Source organism: Cherax quadricarinatus, chromosome 94 (genome assembly GCF_038502225.1).
Source record: "Cherax quadricarinatus isolate ZL_2023a chromosome 94, ASM3850222v1, whole genome shotgun sequence".
NCBI classification, from domain to species: Eukaryota; Metazoa; Arthropoda; class Malacostraca; order Decapoda; family Parastacidae; genus Cherax; species Cherax quadricarinatus.
This window is the reverse complement of record NC_091385.1, coordinates 29,604-38,431: the sequence shown is the minus strand read 5'-3', so window position 1 is coordinate 38,431 and position 8,828 is coordinate 29,604.

Here is an 8,828-nt window from a genome sequence, read left to right as displayed (position 1 = left end):
CTCATATGATGACCCGCAGCTGGAGCTTTTGGTCATCTGACCGAGTCCTTTTGCTGGCTTACCGGTCCTGATTATGCCCACTTAGTATGTATTTGCTTACAGTTTGATGCAATTATGATACAAATACAGTTCGATAAATGGAAGATGTTTCGGGGGGTCAACGCCCCGGCGGTCCGGTCCACTTATAATGTAAAGCATTTCTGGGAAACTAATTCTAAAGCTTACCACTTAATTCCAGTCCTGACATAGAATTTTCGTCAGCAGTGTATGGCAGTATTTACCTGAAGTCTTTCCCTGAACGAGATACAGTCAGGTTTCTCGGCCTTCTACTTAATCGACGAATCTCCAGGCAACCTGAATAAACCTGAATAAACTTACTTACTTACTTACTTACCTCATATAATCTCCCTGAAAGCAACTTGTCTTAAAACCCTCGCTCATCTTTCTTGGCTGCCCGAAATGCTCATGCATTCTAGCTGTTTTCTCTGTGCTTGACATGTAAAACATTGCGCTGTACAAAGAAATAAATGATTTGATGTGATTTTAATTTGATTTGGAGGGGGGAGGGTTGATAGACCAACTCTCCTTCGTCTTCATTCTGCCCTAATCTTCTCAAAACTGGACTATGGCGACCGGCTATGTTCTGCAGCCGCTCTCGCAACTCTTTCTAAACTTGATCCCATTCATCATCAGGAATTACGATTGTATCTAAACGCTTTTCGATCCTTCCCGGTTGAGTGCCTGTATGCAGAGACGTATATTCCATCTTCCCACAATCGACGTGATGCTCATTGTTTCCGATATTTCGTCAACTCTCGCGACTTTCACGATCCTTCTGCATACAGGATAGTAACAGACGTTAGTAGAAGTCCTTTATTTCATCGCCGCCCCTATTTATTCCGTCCATTTTCTCTTCGTATCCACTCTGTCTTGGTTTCTCTTCATTTACCCCCTATATATATGTTCATCCGGCATCTAACTTTTCTCTTTCCCATTGGAAAGCTCAGATGATTTGTCTGTGTTTCCCAACTTCCGTACGTGAAAACTCAATTACCTGCTGTAGCTTCTCGCTGTTATTCTTAACCACTTCCACTTCCAAGATCACATTCTCATGCCGTTGCAGTTTTAGACTGATGATTCTAAAACAACGGCGTTCGAGTTGATACATAAATTGTATTTCTGTCAAACCTTGTTCGGACACATGTCTCGCTCATAGGGATAACAGTTCTCTGTTAGTGTCAGGTAAAGACCCACAGGATATAGCTAATGTAATAACACTGGAACTGGAGTCCTGCAGCAAATGGTTAGTAGACAAACTATCGTTACACCTCGGGAAAACGGAAGCCATACTCTTTGGCACGAAACATCAACTGAGATAAGACTACCATCCCACGAGCCCCTTTGGGGCGGGGCAGATGGCAGACCAGAGGCCTAGCTTCTCCCTACGAGCCCCGTGAGGGTGGGGACTGTGGCTAGGCCTGGGGACACTTGGTCCCAAAGATGAGGGGGTACTTGTACCTCCTCCCATGGGAGACTTAGGTCTCGAGATACTCCCCAGATAGGGAGCCAAGGCCGGGTCACCACTACCTGGAAAAGACCCGGGCCGGGAGAATACCGGCGAATAAAAAAAAAATCAACTGAGAAGGGTAAATAATTTTAATGTCTGGTGTAATGGGGAACCCATCATTTCAGTTTCCTTAGTAAAATATCTGGGAATCCCTTTTGACCCATGCATGTCAGGAGAATTAACAGGGAACAGTGTAGTAAAGACAGCGAATGTCAGACTGAAGTTCCTGTATAGACAAGCACAGTGTCTACCTACTGAGGCTCGCAGGACCCTATGTCTAGCCCTTATACAATGCCATATGGACTACGCTTGCTCTTCATGGTACTCTACCTTGATGAAAGATGAAAGATAGACTGCAAATCACCCAGAGCAAAATGGCAGGACTCATCCTGGACCTGGGATCAAGAGAACATGTAGGCCAGGATGAATTACAACAATTTAATATGCTGAATGTTGAAAACAGTAAAACAAATGTAGCTAAATCAAGTTGATAAAATTACTCACAGTGTCCAGAATATCTTGCTACCAATTTTGTCAAGACTGAGAACCGCAGCAATCATAGTACTAGGGGAAGAGAGCACAAATTTGTAGTAGCCACAGTCAGTGGCCAGGCTTCAAACACCTTTTATTGTTGATTTAGAAAGACACGTAAGCAAACACTATAACATATTTATTAGAAAACGTTTTCTAATAAATATGTTATAGTGTTTGCTTACGTGTCTTTCTAAACCAACTTGTCGGTATTTATTACCAAGGTTTATACCACCTTTTATTGTACACCAATAAAGGAATGGAATGGACCCCAATGGAAATAAGTCACTCTGTCTGACTTTTTTGGGTTATATCAGGTTCTCTACACATATGCTGCTATGTATGATAATTCTATGTAACTGTATTTGTGTATACCTGAATAAACTTACTTGTACATGTCAAAGCCAGTCATAGCATAAACTAGGATAACCCAGTGAGGTATTTGACAGACCCTCACCTGTGGTCCCATGATGCAGAGGCTCTTCATCCAAGGTACCGAATCTGTTTTGACACTCCTGGCATCGAGCCTGATTGATTTCGTTTGATATTTTAGTAAGGAATAAATAAATGGGATAAAACCATTGAGTATGGCCAAGCAAATTTTCTTTATTAGCTTAAAGCCCAACACAGAAAACGGTATCAACAATAATATATATTTGGGGAGACTTATGTCTTATTGTACACAATATATGCAGACATTTTACTTTAGAGATAATTTTAGAGATTAAAATATTCCTTAGTGGTGATAAACATATATGAAGGGCGACTGAGGCTGGTATGAGATTTAATGTAAATTGAAAAAACAACAGAAAGCCTGATGTCGAAGGGAGGGACAGTGGGAAGGACAGTACGAAGGAGGGAGGGACAGAGGGAAGGACAGTAGGAAGGAGGGAGGGACAGAGGGAAGGACAGTGGGAAGGAAGGAGGGAGGGACAGAGGGAAGGACAGTGGGAAGGAAGGAGGGAGGGACAGAGGGAATGACAGTGGGAAGGAAGGAGGGACAGAGGGAAGGGCAGTGGGAAGGAAGGACAGAGGGAAGGACAGTGGGAAGGAAGGAGGGACAGAGGGAAGGACAGTGGGAAGGAAGGAGGGAGGGACAGAGGGAATGACAGTGGAAGGAAGGAGGGACAGAGGGAAGGGCAGTGGGAAGGAAGGAGGGACAGTGGGAAGGAAGGAGGGAGTGACAGAGGGAATGACAGTGGGAAGGAAAGAGGGACAGAGGGAAGGGCAGTGGGAAGGAAGGAGGGACAGAAGGAAGGACAGTGGGAAGGAAGGAGGGACAGAGGGAAGGACAGTGGGAAGAAAGGAGGGACAGAGGGAAGGACAGTGGGAAGGAAGGAGGACAGAGGGAAGGAAGGAGGACAGTGGGAAGGAAGGAGGACAGAGGGAAGGAAGGAGGACAGTGGGAAGGAAGGAGGACAGTGGGAAGGAAGGAGGACAGAGGGAAGGACAGTGGGAAGGAAGGAGGGACAGTGGGAAGGAGAGAGTAAGGTATACGAGTGTAAGGGAAGCATGCACAGAACATATAACCAGACTAAAGTTCCTCTACAGACAGACGCAGTCTCTACCAACTAAAGCTACACCCTACATCTAACTCTCATACATTTACAAAGTCACACAGTGTGACTGTAAATGGTCCAAGTCGGACCGACTCTTCATGTGCGGGTTATTTGTGTATCATTCCAGTCACGGTATTTAGCTCTCATCCAGTGTATTACTGGCGACTCTTGTTCCTTATGGTACTTTGCCTTAAAAAAAAAAAAAACTGAAATATAGGCTACAAATCAGCCAGAACAAAATGGTGAGATTCATTCTGGACCTGAGTCCAAGAGAGCATGTAGGCCAGAATGAATTACAACAAACCGGACATGCTGAATGTTGAAGACTGAGTAAATCAACTAAAACTAAATTGTGATGAATGGTTTAGAAAACCGACAAGCTGAAGAATTGAGACACTCTGCAACACATGGGAATCACATCTGTCAGACACTGCAACATCATGGGATCTTGGTATACAAAGACTTCAACGCTTGCCCAACCTTTGGACGACGACCTACTTACACTAGTGGCAGGTCCCACTGTGATCCCGCCTCCTCCTGCTTCACCTCGTCTGACTGCAGTATATAAGTCACCTCTCTGGCCCTATGCTGCACTTCCTACAAGAGTGATGGACTGAACACATCGTTTCCAGGTTGAGGGACTGATTACCTCAAACTTCTCTCCTTACCCATTTCTGCTTTGTATTGGACTGATGAAGCCACTGTGTGGCGAAACGTTTCTTCAATAAAGATTCCCATGTGTCGCATAGATATCTCAATTCTAAAACTTAATTACCTTTATAACGTTGTTCATAACCAGTGTCCGCAGTATCTTACTGCCAGTTTTGTTAAGGTCAAGACCCAGTATGACTCACGGAATCGTAATGACACGATTGCAAACAAACCATACCACGGGCGGGATTGAACCCGCGGTCAGTTTTGAGACTCCCGGACCGCGGGTTCTGGCCCTATGCTGCACTTCCTACAAGAGTGATGGACTGAACACATCGTTTCCAGTGTCCGCAGTATCTTACTGCCAGTTTTGTTAAGGTCAGACCCAGTATGACTGAATTAATGACACGATTGCAAACTTCTCTCCATACCACGGGCGGGATTGAACTGCTTTTTGTATTGGACTGATGAAGCCACTGTGTGGCGAAACGTTAATCCCGCCCGTGGTGTGGTCAAGAGCCAATGTAATTACAGAAGCAGGAAGGGAGAACAACTTTGCAGTACCTAGAGTCAGTGGTCAGGTTTCAAAGATATTTTTTCTATACAACAATAAAAGAGTGGAATAGACTGCCTGCACATGTCAAAGCTTGTCATAGCATAAAACCAGTTAATAATAATAATATCTTTATTTCTACAAGTACATGTATAAGGTATACAGTCCTAGGTGACGTCAGTGACATACTACTGTATAGAAAACCGCTTGTCCCAGGATGCGACCCACACCAGTCGACTACCAGGTTCCCATTTACTGATGAGGGACATTGACAACCGGTTTAAGAAAACACGCCTAGCGTTTCTACCGTCGCCGGAAATCAAACCTAGACACTGGCCACGGGGAGAGCCAAAATGTACCTCATGAATAAGGCTACAGAAAGGGAGGAGAGTGATTTCTTGTACGAAAAATAATTAAGTTTTACCTCTCCCCTGGTATATTTTCTTTTATTGTAAGTGCTTTTACATAAATACTTACCTGACCTAGAAAATGTACAGAGAACCTTCACGGCGCGCATAACGGAGATAAAACACCTCAATTACTGGGAGCGCTTGAGGTTCCTAAAACTGTATTCCCTGGAACGCAGGAGGGAGAGATACATGATTATATACACCTGGAAAATCCTAGAGGGACTAGTACCGAACTTGCACACGAAAATCACTCACTGCGAAAGCAAAAGACTTGGCAGACGATGCAACATCCCCCCAACGAAAAGCAGGGGTGTCACTAGCACGTTAAGAGACCATACAATAAGTGTCAGGGGCCCGAGACTGTTCAACTGCCTCCCAGCACACATAAGGGGGATTACCAACAGACCCCTGGCAGTCTTCAAGCTGGCACTGGACAAACACCTAAAGTCGGTTCCTGACCAGCCGGGCTGTGGCTCGTACGTTGGTTTGCGTGCAGCCAGCAGTAACAGCCTGGTTGATCAGGCTCTGATCCACCAGGAGGCCTGGTCACAGACCGGGCCGCGGGGGCGTTGACCCCGGAACTCTCTCCAGGTAAACTCCAGGTTAAATATAAATAATTATCACAAGTAATAAGTCACTCTGACTACTGTGGGTTATCCTGGAGGGCTGTTTACACTTATGCTGCTTTGTATGATAATTAATGTAACTGTCTATATCTGAATAAACTTACTTACCTTTATTTTTATAGGCTGTGAACTGGGAAGCCAGCGGAAGGCCTCGGTTATATGACCAAAAGCTCCAGTGGCGGATCATCATGTGCCTAAGACCCGCCTCAGGAAACTGTTCTTGTTTCCTAGAGAATCTTAATCATGATTGTTATTATTATAATCAAGGGGGAAGCGCTAAACCCGGAGGATTATACAGCGCCTGGGGGGGTGGAAGGCATTCAGGCTTAATTCGAGGAACTGGAGCACAGATCCAATTCCCTAAATCAAGAGCCCCTCACCAACATCAAGGAACCTTCCTTGAGGGGTACTTAAGAACGTTACTACTGTCATCACCCACCAGACTAACATTATCTCAAGTAAGATTATTTACGTACAGGTACATATATGTACAATTATCATACAGAGTTTAACATTATCTCTCGGTCCACGGCAGGATTCGAACCTGCACAAACTATGTAGTACTTTATCCACACAGTCGGACTCCAGATGCAGAGTGTGTTGCAGGTTCGAATCCTGCTGTGACCTGGGAGGTAATATTTGTAAATTGCGAGTTGTTAACCATATTTTAATACGTGTAAATAACCTAAGGATAAACCCCCATAAAAACCAGCTACTTATTTCCATTGGGATTCCTGATTTTCATTTAGATCCTTTGTATCCACTGGGTTCCTTGATTTCCATTGGGATTCCTGATTTCCATTGGTATCCTTTGGATCCACTGGGTTCCTTGATTTCCATTGGGATTCCTGATTTCCATTGCTATCCTTTGGATCCACTGGGTTCCTTGATTTCCATTGGGATGCTTCTGCCAAGGTCTTTGTATCCACTGGGTTCCTTGATTTCCATTGGGATGCTTCTGCCAAGGTCTTTGTATCCACTGGGTTCCTTGATTTCAATTGGGATCCTTTGGATCCACTGGGTTCTTTGATTTCCACTGGGATTCCTGATTTCCATTTGGATCCTTTATATCCACTGGGGTTCTTGATTTCCATTGGGATTCCTGATTTTCATTTAGATCCTTTGTATCCACTGGGTTCCTTGATTTCCATTGGGATGCTCCTGCCAAGGTCTTTGTATCCACTGGGTTCCTTGATTTCCATTGGGATCCTTTGGATCCACTGGGTTCCTTGATTTCCATTGGGATCCTTTGGATCCACTGGGTTCCTTGATTTCCATTGGGATCCTTTGGATCCACTGGGTTCCTTGATTTCCATTGGGATCCTTTGGATCCACTGGGTTCCTTGATTTCCATTGGGATCCTTTGGATCCACTGGGTTCCTTGATTTCCATTGGGATCCTTTGGATCCACTGGGTTCCTTGATTTTCATTGGGATCCTTTGGATCCACTGGGTTCCTTGATTTCCTTTGGGATCCTTTGGATCCACTGGGTTCCTTGATTTCCATTGGGATCCTTTGGATCCACTGGGTTCCTTGATTTCCATTGGGATCCTTTGGATCCACTGGGTTCCTTGATTTCCATTGGGATCCTTTGGATCCACTGGGTTCCTTGATTTCCATTGGGATCCTTTGGATCCACTGGGTTCCTTGATTTCCATTGGGGTCCTTTGGATCCACTGGGTTCCTTGATTTCCATTGGGATCCTTTGGATCCACTGGGTTCCTTGATTTCCATTGGGATTCTTTGGATCCACTGGGTTCCTTGATTTCCATTGGGATCCTTTGGATCCACTGGGTTCCTTGATTTCCATTGGGATCCTTTGGATCCACTGGGTTCCTTGATTTCCATTGGGATCCTTTGGATCCACTGGGTTCCTTGATTTCCACTGGGGTGCTTGTGCCAAGGTCTTAACATTAGCTTCATTTTAAGGTCAGTTCATAACATTTAACCTTGACAAACTACACAGTGACTGTGATTAAATCTTATATATACATTTAGGCAGAATTGTTTCTTGTCAAAGGTAGATTTTCCTTAGATTTTCTCAGGTTCAATATGACCCCTACTGGTTTAGTGCTAGCAAATTATAATCTTTCAGTTAAGTGCTGTCCACTGTAGCCTGAGATGTTAGTTTATTTAGGTACAGGTACACGTAGGTACAATTATCATAGTATAAATTAGGTAGGATAGCCCAAGAAAGTCAGTGTTTTGTATCCCTCAAGGGAAGTTTTTTCTTCCCGGTGAGGGCTCTTGATACAAGGAATTGGATCTGTGCTCCCTTATTTACGAGGACAGGAAAGGTGGTTCTTTAATTCCTAATATCAAGACCCCTTCAAATTTAGGTATTACCCTTAAGGGATTTCAGATGGGAAATATTCCCCTGATCTGGCCTGTACTTGGGAAAGGAACAATGTCAGGGGCCCGAGACTGTTCAACTGCCTCCCAGCATACATAAGGGGGATTACCAACAGACCCCTGGCAGTCTTCAAGCTGGCACTGGACAAGCACCTAAAGTCGGTTCCTGATCAGCCGGGCTGTGGCTCGTACGTTGGTTTGCGTGCAGCCAGCAGTAACAGCCTGGTTGATCAGGCTCTGATCCACCAGGAGGCCTGGTCACAGACCGGGCCGCGGGGGCGTTGACCCCCGGAACTCTCTCCAGGTAAATGTTCAACCATGGGAATGTAAATGGGAACAAGTATCCCGAATTGGGACCGTCAGGTGGACACCTGTCCCTTTTTTTTTTTTTTATTCGCCGGTATTCTCCCGGCCCGGGTCTTTTCCAAGTAGTGGTGACCCGGCCTTGGCTCCCTATCTGGGGAGTGTCTCGAGACTTGAGTCTCCCATGGGAGGAGGTATAGTACCTCCTCATCTTTGGGACCAAGTGTCCCCAGGCCTAGCCACATTCCCCGCCCTCACGGGGCTCGTAGGGAGAAG